Source organism: Chroicocephalus ridibundus, chromosome Z (assembly GCF_963924245.1).
Source record: "Chroicocephalus ridibundus chromosome Z, bChrRid1.1, whole genome shotgun sequence".
Taxonomy (NCBI): Eukaryota; Metazoa; Chordata; class Aves; order Charadriiformes; family Laridae; genus Chroicocephalus; species Chroicocephalus ridibundus.
The window spans coordinates 16,312,920-16,325,184 of record NC_086316.1 but is presented as its reverse complement, the minus strand read 5'-3'; the positions used below and the strand labels follow the sequence as shown (position 1 = coordinate 16,325,184).

The following is a 12,265-nucleotide window of genomic DNA, read 5'->3' as shown; positions in this document are numbered from 1 at the left end:
TTTTAAATTAGCAGGGGTGAGGGTCATCTGTAAAGAATTCTGGGTGACTCAGCAGTAAAAAAGCAGATTAAGTACAAGGTAGAGAAATGCAAGGTTGTTTATGTGCGGAAACCTAGTCCTGACTTTACATAAACAATAGTGATGTCTGCATTGGTTGCTGCCACTCAGGAGAGAGACTTTGCGTATGTGCAGCCTGCACAAACACCAGCTTGGTGTCTGGAAAAGCAAGGCACGTTTGAAGGAAAGGGACAGAGGACAAAACAAGGAACAGATTTATGGCGCTCCACAAATCTGTGGTGAGCTCACACCATGAGCACTGTGCCCAGTTGTGTTTCCTGCCTCTCAGAGAGGAAATACTGGAACTGGAAAAGGATAACAAGGATGCTGAGCTGTCTGGCTCTTTGTCCCTTGGAAGGAACAATTGCGTAGGCTCGCAGTTTTCACTCCAAAGAAATTACTTAGGGAGGATATGCCTGCGGCCTGTCACATCCTAAGTAACTTGGAGAGGGAGTTGACTTTTTGAGTACAAACCATCAGATTTGTGGAAGTGGGAGCCAGGCTCTAAATAAACATTCTCCATCATCACCCACCAAGTACATCCAGGTCCTTGAGCAAAAACAGGCCCACAAGTGGGTTTGCCTTTGCCCAAAGTAGGATAAACTCAAACATTTCCCCAACATATTCCCTTCATACACCACAGGGACTTTATCCCCTTCGACAATATGTAAAAGGTCTGATTGAGCAGAACCAGCTCGATTGATGGCTCCCCTGCTGTTAACTAACCAGGTAGCTTGTGCTAAAGGCTCTCCCAGTTTTTGAAAGTTCCACCTCATATTGATTTCAGGGTAGTTTTTAACTGTCCATTATATTGTTCTGTTTTCCCAGAAGCTGGTGAATGATAGGGGATATGATATAATCACTCAATGCCATGTTCTTTGGCCCAGTGACTTATAAGATTGTTTTTCAAATCAGTCCTGTTGTCCGACTCAATTATTTCTGGAGTGGTGTGTCACCACAAGACTTGTTTTTCAAGGCCCAGGATGGTATTCCGGGTGGTGGCATGGGGTACAGTGTAGGTTTCTAACCACACAGTGCTTGCTTCCACCATTGTAAGCACGTAACGCTTACCCTGGCGGGTTTGAGGGAGTATGATATAGCCAATTTGCCAGGCCTCCCCACACTCGGATTTCAGCCATTGTCCCCTGTACCACAAGGATTTTAACCATTTAGCTTGCTTGATTTCGGGATGTTTCATGGTGGTGGATTACCTGCACAATAGCATCCATGGTTAAATCCATCCCTTGGTCATGAGCCCATTTATGTGTTGCATCCCTTCCTTAATGACCTGAAGTGTCATGGGCCCACTGAGCTAAAAATAGTTCACCCTTGTGTTCCTAGTCCAAATCTGTCTGGAAAATTTTAGCAGCCTGATCCACCTGTGGATTGTTTTGATGTTCCCCAGTGACCCAGCTTTTGGGTACATCAGCATCTACATGACGTACCTTTACAACTAGTTTCCCTAGACAGTTAGCAATATCTTGCCACGACTCAGCAACCCAGATGGGTTTGCTACTGTGCTGCCAGTTGCTCTGCTTACGCTGTTTTAACCACCCCCACAGAACATTTGCCACCCTCCATGAGTCAGTATACAGATAGAGTACTGGCCACTTTCCTCGTTCAGCAATGTTTAAAGCCAACTGGATGGCTTTTACCTCTGCAAATTGACTTGATTCACCTCCTTCAGCAGCTTCCGCGACTTGTTGTGCAGGACTCCATAAAGCAGCTTTCCACCTTTTATGGCAAGATCCATCAGTGAACAGAGCATACTGTTTCTCATTATCTGAGAGTTCATTATTTGGTGGAGCTTCTTCAGCATATGTCACCACCTCTTCTCATGGCATTCTGAAGTCTTTGCCTTCGGGCCAGTTTGTGATGACTTCTGATTCCTGGACAACTGGGCTTTCCTATTCGAGCTCGCTGTGTGATTAATGCAACCCATTTACTCCAGGTAGCATCGGTGGCATGATGAGTAGAAGGAACTTTACCCTGGAACATCCATCCCAGTGCTGGTAATCAGGGTGCTAGGAGGAGCTGTGCTTCAGTACCTATTACCTCTTGAAGCAGCTCTGACTCCTTCATATGCTGCCAAGATTTCTTTCTCAGTTGAGGTATGGTTGCCCTCAAAGCCTTTGTATTCTCAACTCTAAGATCCTAGGCATCGACCGTGAGTCTCCCCTGGTGCTTTCTGATACATGGTCCAGGTAGGGCCATTGTCCCCGGCTGCGGTGTAGAGCACATTTTTAATGTCCTGTCCTGTTCAGACTGGTCCAGGGGCTACTGCATGCACGATCTCTTGTTTAATTTGCTCAAAGGCCTGTTGTTGCTCAGCGCCCCACGTAAAATCATTTTTCTTTATAGAGTCACTTCATATAGAGGTTTCACAATCTGACTGTAACCTGGAATGTGCATTCTCCAGCAACCCACAATGCCTAAGGAGGCTTGTGTTTCCTTTTTGTTAGTTGATGGTAACATAGCTGTTATTTTGCTAATCACATCCATTGGGATCTGCAACACCCATCTCGCCACTTAATTCCCAAGAACTGGACGTTTCGTGCAGGTCCCTCGACCTTGCCTCTTTTTATATCAGAACTGTATTTCAAAAGAATTTTGATTATTTCTTTACGTTTCCTAAAAACGTCTTCTGTTGTGTTGCCCCATACAATGATGTCGTCAATATATTGCACATACTCCAGAGCTCCACCCTTCTCCAGTGCAGTCTGGATCAGTCCATGGCAAATAGCAGGGCTGTGTTTCCACCCCTGGGGCAGTCAACTCCAGGTGTACTAGGATGCCTCTCCAGGTGAAAGCAAACTGTGGCCGGCACTCTGCTGCCAAAGGAATAGAGAAAAACACATTAGCAATGTCAGTTGTGGCGTACCACTTGGCTGCCTTGGACTCCAGTTCATATTGGAGTTCTAGCATGTCCAGCACGGCAGCAGTCAGTGGTGGTGTGACTTCATTCAGGCCACAATAGTCTACTGTTAATCTCTAGTCTCCATCAGACTTCCCCACTGGACATACAGGGCTGTTAAAAGGTGAACAAGTCTTGCTGATTGCTCCTTGGCTCTCTAGCAAATCGGGTTCTGGATGGGAATCGGAGAGTCTCGGTTAGTGTGATACTGTTGTCGACGCACTGTGGCAGTAGCAGTTGGCATCTGCTATTCTTTAACCCTCTGTTCCACCACAGAAGGGTCATCTGAAAGACTGGGCAAGGTAGACAGCTGTGTAATGTTCTTAGTCTCTATGGCTGATATACTAAAAGCCGTATACCCTTTTGGGTCCTTAAAATACCCTCTCTTGAGGTAGTCTATGCCAAGGATGCACAGAGCGCCTGGACCAGTCACAATGGGGTGCTTCTCCCATTTATTCCCAGTTAGGCTCACTTCAGCCTCCAATACAGTCAGTTCTTGAGACCCTCTCACTCCAGAAATAGTGACGGATTCTGCCCCTTTATGATTGGATGGCAATAGGGTACACTGTGCACCAGTGTCCACCAGGGCTTTATACTTCTGTGGTTCTAACATGCCAGGCCATTGAATCCACACAGAAGGACTCTCTCCCTGACCTGCTTGAGAAGGACCTTTTCCTGGATCTACTTTAGAAGGACCCTTTCCTTTGTTTGCTTTAGAAAGACCCTGTCCTGGATCTTCGTCAGAATAATTCTTTCCCATGCTGTCTGGCTTGACCTGGTCTTTGTCATAAGGGGCAGGGGAAGGAACTGACCTATTTTTTCTTCCTGGTCACCGGGGTGACTTGTGCTGGTACTGATGGAGTTGGAGTAGCAGTGGTACTCACTATCGGAGCAGCTGGAGTGGTGACGGTGCTCATTGTCGAGCCTGGAGTAGCGGCAGTGGTTGTTGTCAGAGTTGAAGCAGTGGCAGTGCTCATTCTTGAAGCCAGAGTACCTCGTGCCGGTACGGGTGGTGGAGGGTGAGGAGCAGCAGCCCATGTCTTACAACACCTACTCCTGCAGCAAAGTTTAATAAGAAACCACCTCTGAATACATTCAGGGGAATCAATAATGAAATCATAATTTTAAGAAAGTAACAGTCATTTTCGAAATCCCCTAGCTCTGATGGTGTCAATTTGTCATAAAAGGGTGAGGTAAACTTTCCCAAGATAAAATTGAAATTGGTGCTCCCCCCCAGCCTCTTGTACACGGAGAGGAGGAGGAGGCCAGATAAAGAGATTTACGAGTTTAGAAGAAACTAAACTACTTTAATGAAATATTAATAATAAAATAAAAAGGAAAATAATGAAATAGATACAGTATATACAAAACCGTATTAAGCTCCCAGGATGATGTCACCAGCAGGCACTGGGAAGTCCCAGGCTGGACTCAGAGATGGGTGGGAACTAGATTCCACAGCTGGAGTCAGGAACTTACGGATCAGGATCAAAGGCAGATGAACAGACAGTGGCGCTAATCCACACAGGCCATTGAATCCACACAGTCCAATAAACTCGGTTATCCCTCTCCTCCTCCTGGCTGGAGACACGGCAACCCTAATGTTGAGAACATCTACAATTAGCAGATGAGTTCCTACAAGGACTGGAGCATCACTTACCATGGACTGGAGCAGCCCCCCTCCTGCAGAAATTCTTTCTTCCCTCTGCTTTACCTTGCAACTCAAGCACTTGTGCCTGCAGGGCTGGAGTAGGTTTTTTATCTCACTTACTCACGTCCTCTCCGTAGTTGCGGAGGCAAAGCCACAGGAAATCTCGGAGTGGATCTTGTTTCCCTTGAGTTGACTTTGTAGGAGGGTGTTTTTTCTTAATGACTACAACCTGGGTCTGCTCAGGGGAAGAGTGGGATTCTTTCCCCTTCTCAGACAGTTTTTCAAGCAGTTCATGAAGCAGTTTGGCAGTTTTCTCATTTTTCTCGGCTATTGTCGTAGTAATTTTCTCCACTGTCTCAGCAATGGTCATAGTTTGATCAGCCATTGTCTTGGTTTGCTCAACTATTTTCTCCACGGCTGCTACATGAAGGGGACAAGAGAGATTGTCTTCATACTGTTGCACGTTGTTTCGCTACCTCATTTACAGTTGGTGTATCAGTATCAGACCCTCCCCAGGCCATTGTTGACAATGTGTGGGAGTAATTTGATGGTGCACTCTGCACAAACTTTCTCAACAAAGATGGTTTGCATGGCATTTCATCGGGGTCTATAATCACTTGCCAGTTGCTATAAACCAGCTCTCGCACAGCCAGTTCCCTCAGGTACTTAATACCTTTTTCCGTGCTGGTCCATTTGGTTGGACAGCAATCGATATCATCTTTAAAGGGGTACCTGCCCTTTACAGCTCCTAGCAGTTGCCTACAGAGACTGAGGACGTCTGCCTTTCTCCCAACCGCTTTATCAATCCCTCCGTCTTTGGGCAGGTTTCCCAACTGCTTAGCTTCTCTGCCATCTAAATCTATGGTATCAGCTCCATTGTCCCAGCACTGGAGCAACCAGGAGACAAGTGTCTCCCCTTCGTGATGATTAAAGTCCTTCCTTATATTTCGCAAATTCTTCACAGAGAAGGATTTGATGATTATCTCTGCATCTGAGTCCTCATCCTGTGTTAATGCTGCCTGAGAAGGACCCTCTCCTGGATCTGATTTAGCAGGACTTTTTCCTTTATCTGCCTGAGAAGGACCCTCTCCTGGATCTTCCTCAGAGGAACCCTCTCCTGCGCTGCCTGGCTTGGGCTGGTCTTTGTCATCAGAGGCGAGGGAACGAGCTGACTTTGTGTTTCCTGGTCACTGGGGCAACTTGTGCCGGTTCTGCTGGAGTTCGGGCAGCAGCAGCAGCAGCGCTGGTTGTGGGGGCGGCCGGAGCAGCGACCGCGCTCCTTGTCGGGGCTGGAGCAGCCGGTGCCGCCGCGGCCGGGGCGATACGGGCCGGGGGAGGGGGGCAGGCGGCGGGGTGACTTTGACCGCAGGCTGCGGGGTGACCGGTGCCGCCGTGGGCCGGGCCGGGGCCGGTGTTGGGCCCGGTGCCGTGGCTTTTGCCGGGGCCTGGTGGGGGGGCAGCCGTTGGCGCGGGTGTCGCTGTGGCCGGGCGGTGGCTTTGGCCAGTACGGGCGGAGGCGTGGCTTGCGCCGGGGCCGGCGCGGGGGGGCAGCCGGTGCCGCTGGGGCTGCTATCGGGGCCGGTGGCCTTGTTTGTGCCGGTGCTGTGGCTTGGGCAGCAATCTGAGTTGTTTTGAGTGTCTGCTGTAGCTTTCAGTCGCGGGGGGGTTGTCTGAATTCCTACCGCAGCTTTCCGTGGCGGGGCTGGCCGAGTTTCCGCCGTGGATTTTAGGGGCGGGATTGTCAGAATTTCTGCTATCTTTGACTCTGGCCATGGGGCTTGAGTATCAATATCAGATGTCACATAATACTCACTCCGGCACTGATATTTAACAATAAACCAGCCCTGCAACACATTCAGGAAACCCAACAACAGAATCATGTACGAATGAGAGTAACATTCACTCTCTAAACAGCCCAAAGATTTCTCATCCCCTAATTCTGTTACTGTACTTTGGCATAATCATCAAAGGGCAAAGTAAACTTTCCCCGGGTAAAACCAAAAGTGTAGTTAGCAAAAGAATCCATCCCGAAAGTGTGATTAGTAAAAGACTCCATCATGTGATACCCGAGATATGCATGTAGAACCGTTATCCAAGCAATTATTTTATACATCTGAAGGCAAATCCACACCAACATAGCACGCTTAGACCACCGCATCCAAACACAAAGAAGAAATAGACCATGCAATATATTCAACCAGTTAAACCTCACTGCATCAATTAACTTCATACAAAGCTCTCTAAAGACGCTATACAAGATTTCGCATAAGAACGACATGATGTGAACTGTCTGTTCTCCCTGAACAAACTGGAATTCAAACTATTCAGGCAATCTATCAGAGCTCCGTTCGTGCCCCACGTTGGGCGCCAATAAATCTGTCGTGGTTTTGGTCAAATGGGCCAATGGCTGGCGACAGATGCTCCCCCCCCAGCCTCTCGTACACAGAGAGGAGGAGGACAGATAAAGAGATTTACGAGTTTAGAAGAAACTAAACTAATGAAATATTAATAATAAAGTAAAAAGGAAAATAATGAAATAGATACAGTATATACAAAACCGTATTAAGCTTCCAGGGTCATGTCACCGGCAGGCAGTGGGGAAGTCCCAGACTGGACTCAGCGATGGGTGGGAACTGGATTCTGGAGCTGGAGTCAGGAACCCACGGATGGGGAGCAAAGGCAAATGAACAGACAGGGTCCTCCTTGGACATCGGCCATTGAAGGAAGAGGCTGATCCCTTTGATCCCTCAGCTTTTATACTGAGCATGGGGCAGATGGGATGGAATACGCCTGTTGGTCAATTTTTGGTCACCTGTCCTGTCTGCTCCTCCCTGCAGGTGGGACCCCTTTACGCTTTTCCGTTTCCGACTCTCCAATGGGGCAAATAACAAAATTAGCTGACCTTGGTTGTTATAGCAATAAGTATAAGCAAGAGCGTCTCCGCGTACCATTCCTTGGCACAAGTTGTAAACATTGGTCTTATCACTCTGAAAACGAAGAGTTTTCACCACAACATGCTGTTAATTTTAGAGAGTTAGAGGAGGCCTAGCTAAGAAGTAAAATTACCGAACAGAAAGTTGGTTCCGTTTTACCTCAAACCAGGACACATGTTTAAACCACCACATACAAACACAAAGAGTAAATAAGTTATACAACACATTTGGCAGGTTAAGCAGCATTGCATCAACTAACTTTAAACAAAGGCCTATAAAGGCACGATAGCACATTTCACTCAAGAACGACATGATGTGAGCTGTCTGTTTTAGTATCCAACCCCTTAAGACTTTGCAGAAAAAATCCGATACTCTATCAACTGAGCAAGCCGGAATTCGAACTATTCAGGCAATCTGTCAGGGCCCTGGTCGTGCCCTATGTTGGACGCCAATAAATCTGCCGTGGTTTGGGCTGGACTGGCCACTGAATGAACGACAGATGCACTCTTTACCTCTCTCTCTCTCTCTCCCTTCCCAGAAGAGAAGGGAGAAGAAAAATGGAGAGACTTATGGGTTGAAAAGAAAACTAAAACTACTTTAATTAAATATTAATAATAAAAAGAAAATATAATAATATAAAAAAGGAAAATAATGAAATATATACACTATATACAAAACCAGGATGACCATCACGTCACCGGCAGGCACTGGGGAACTCCCAGACTGGACTCAGTGACAGACGGGAACTGGATTCCAAATCTGGATAAAGGAACGCATGAATGGGGATCAAAGGCAGATGAACAGAGTCCTCCTCGGATGCCGGCCATTGAAGAAAGAGGCTGACCCCTTTGATCCCTCAGCTTTTATACTGAGAGGGATGCAGATGGGATGGAATACCCTGTCCCGATGGCTCCTCCCCGCAGGTGCGGCCCCGCTACGCTTTTCCACCTCTGACCCTCCAAAGTGGTACACAACAAAGTTAGCTGACGTTGGCTCTTACAGCAGTGAGTACAAGCAAGAGCCTCCGCGCACACCATTCCTTGGTATTCAACTGTAACCATCAGGCCTTACCACTCTGGGAGCAGACACTGTCTGAAAAATACGCCATTAATTTCAGTCGGGTAGAAGAGGCTTAACTGCAAAGTAAAATTACTGAAAAGAAAAAGTTGGTTCTGTTCTGCCTCAAACCAGGGCAGGTTCCTGCCTCTCAGAGAGGAAGTACTGGAACTGGAAAAGGATAACAAGGATGCTGAGCTGCCTGGCTTCATGTCCCTTAGAAGGAGAAGTTGAGTAGGCTCAGAGTTTCAATCCAAAGAAATTACTTAGGGAAGATATGCCTGAGGCCTGTCACACCCTAAGTAACTTGGAGAGGGTGAATGGCAGTTGACTTTTGGGTACAAACCATCATATTTGCAGTAGTGGGAGCTGGGCTCTAAACAAACCAGAGGAGATGGTTCTTCGCACGGTGATGTGGGGTGGATGTGTGCAGTGCCTTTCTGAATGGCAGCCTGGGTTGCAGGGTGTTTCTCTGGGGCGCAGGGGAGATTGGCCAAGGATTTGGAAGAGGGCTGTGTTGAGAGTTAATGAACAAACACCCCCTCAGGCTCAGGAAATCCCCAGTGCTGAAAGCAGTTGGAGGCTGTGGGAGTGTTGCAGAGGAGATACCGTATATTTGCCTTGTTTTTTCCTCTTGCTTGGTGTTCACCTGTGGCCTGTGGTGGAAACAAGATGTTGGAATGAACAGGTTCTTCATCCAAGGCAGTACACCTCTTCCTCTTTATTCACGGAGAATCATCCTGCAGCTTATACTTAAACACCTGGAGCCACATAATAGCAAGCAAACCTGTGTGATGAGGTATTTCAAACCAGATTCAGTGTTCATCTGTACCAGGAGTTACTTACAGAGCAGCTGCTGTGCTGTACATTTCCATTTCAACTCATTATATACGTATTTCTCTGTGTCCAAAAAGTCTTAATAGCAATCTTCACACAGTTCCATTGCATACCTATAACCAAGCCAATCTTTTTGTCCTCCCTCAGTTAAATTATTCATTCCATGAGAAACAGATCTAACAAAGTCTTACTTTTCTATGGGTTTGTCTTTTGAAGGGAGTGGCTGTGGAGAAAAAATCTCTTTACCACTCTCCCCCCTCTCCCTCTGCTTCTGTTTGGTGGTTCGGGTGGTAGCATCAGTTTTAGCCACATTTGAATTCTGTAGCCAGCAACTGGCCAGCCAATACACACGGGCTGTTGTCTGATGCCTCTTAGCATGACTAAGGCGTTGGATTTTGTCCAATGATTTCAAATGCTTTTTGTGGGAGAGAACAGTTCGGTTGCATCCTCAGGGATTTAAGGCAAAAATTGCCTTACATGCCCTTTGCGATTGTATTTCCATCAGGTTTTTAGTTTGATACACCCATTTCTTACGTTACCTTAAATAAATAAATGGCAAAGTATTGCTGGCTTCTTGGTGAAAAAGAGGCACGTGACCGATGAAAAACGAAGAGAACTTGTTAAAACCGGAGAGTGCACCTGCTTGGATTTGTATGTTCTCTTTCTGGATTCACCTATGCCATAGCTCATGGATCAGAGTTATGCAGTGAATCATCCTGTTGGACAGAACGGGACACGCAGGGCAAATTAAATTTGTCATCTCTCTGTGAGATTTTCTCATTTGCTCACCACCTGTAGGAGGGGATTTTCACAGTAATGTGACCTGTCTTCACGCTCCATTTATCATCTCCCAGTTGATGTATATAATCTCAGTTGAACAGATAGATAATGGAGGAAACACGTAAAGTGTTGAATGCTTGAGCAACAGATCTGAAAAGAAGAGGTAGGCAAGAATTGAAGTGCAAATGTTTAAAGACAAAAATTGGCGTTCTTCCCTGACAGGAGATCTTAATGCAAGTTTGTGATTATTTTCTTGTTACAGGAGATGACAGAATGTGAAATTACAATGTAAATCTCTTTTATTTGCTAGCGTTGTACATGACTCTTCTGTTTTATTACTTTTACTGAATAGGACTTTAATATGTTTGCTTTTAATATCAATAGAAAACACTGGTTTCACATCTGTGAACAGGAAAATGTCAAGGCATGATGAAAAAATGCTGCTTCTCACTGTTTCAGAGATCGCCACAAAGGTGACTGCACACTTTTGTAGTTGACTGGCAATCCAGAAAGAGAAATCATCTTTTGCTGTTTTGCCAGGGAAATCATCTTTCTCTTCCATGGACATAAAGAATGGGAAACTGTGGCAAAACAACAAATGTGTCCTGTAACTGCAACATAGCAGCCTCTGATGATTTGGTATCTTCAATACAAAGAATAAAAAACATTGTAGGAAAGTAGGAAACTATGTATTTTTTTTCTGAAACTAAAGTACTGGGAGGGTTTTTCTGCCCCACCAGTGGCTGGTAGAGGAGATGCTGTGGAAATGGGTTTGAAGGCCTGTCTCAACTGTCATGAAGCCAAACTCTTCAGGTTTGGGGTTTTTTGGTTTTGTTTTTTGTTTTTGTTTGTTTGGTTGGTTTGGTTTTTTTGGTGGGTTTTTTGTTTTTGTTTTTTTGTTTTTTTTTTTTTTTTTTATCAAATGTGCAAGACTTGTCATGTGTAGGGACATTCCCATATCACGTAAAAGGGATATGCGTGTGTATTGGCAATTTTTTTCCCCATCTCACTATTCCTATCTGGCCAGTTGTTTAATCCATGCAAGAACCTTCCCCATAGCAACTTAGAACCATTAAGAAACTTTGCCTAATGCTTTAGTCACTTTTTTCGTTCTATTAAAAGGCTCTCAGGCGTTTCTGAGACAGAAAATCAGTACATCACCTATTATAGTAATCTCTGAGACAGGAGATCTAGCCGTATTGATGGTGAGAGGCTGAGCATTCTGGAGAAATGTGTAAAATTCTGGTCTTCCTGAAGTGTTTAGGGAGTTTGACAATGTAACTATTTGAAAACAAATTCTTCAAATTTCTGCTTTATATCACTCAATGTATTATACCTTGGGGGTTTTTTAAGCCATACCATAAAGAGACTCTTTTTACGATTGCTTCCAAGTCAGCCTGATGCGTTCCTGTGTGCAGAGTAGCTGCAACAGAAAACCATAAAACAACTGACAAAGTCTGCTCTAGCAAGAAAATCATGTCCCGGTTACCAGGATTTAAGAAATATGTGTCTCTTCTGGTACTTGCAAATCTCTGCAAAGCATTTCAGTGCTGTTGTCTATAGGTTTGATCAGATCTCCCTCCAGAATTTGGTTTCCTAGTGTTATCCACAAACATGTGACAAGAAGTTGTGTGACAAGAAGACATGTCACGGTGTTGGCCACATGCATCTCCAGGCCCTTGTTCTGCTCTTCAGGACAGATGCCACAAAGGACCACGGCCTGGTCAGTAGGTTGAGGCAGAGGAGGAGAAAGAGGACATGGAATTGATTTTGTTGACTGGACCATCCGTTTTAGGTTCACACCAACCTACCTGTTGGAGAAATATGGAGCCACCATACAGCTTAAGCCTCCTGGGAATGCAGGACCAGTGGGAGGGACTATGCCATTCACAGCATTTGAATCTTGAACATAATCTGAGTGTATCCTCTCAGCATGAGCAGAAAATAGTTTCTGATCAGGGTCTTCACTTGCTACCTGGATTCCTTCAGCTAGCTGATTTTGTTACCTTAGTTTTGGTTGTTTGGGGTTTTTTTTTGTTG

The 12,265-nt window shown here is 45.7% G+C and overlaps 1 long non-coding RNA gene across 1 annotated transcript; it reads right to left on the bottom strand.

Moving 5' to 3' along the window:
• Positions 1–2,866: 2,866 nt before the first annotated feature.
• LOC134508919 (uncharacterized) lies at positions 2,867–4,656 on the bottom strand. Its single transcript, XR_010069181.1, has 3 exons — positions 4,448–4,656; positions 3,856–4,027; positions 2,867–2,888 (listed from the first exon to the last, which is right to left on the bottom strand). It is a non-coding gene; the product is annotated as an uncharacterized LOC134508919 (long non-coding RNA).
• Between the last annotated feature and the right edge of the window lie 7,609 nt (positions 4,657–12,265).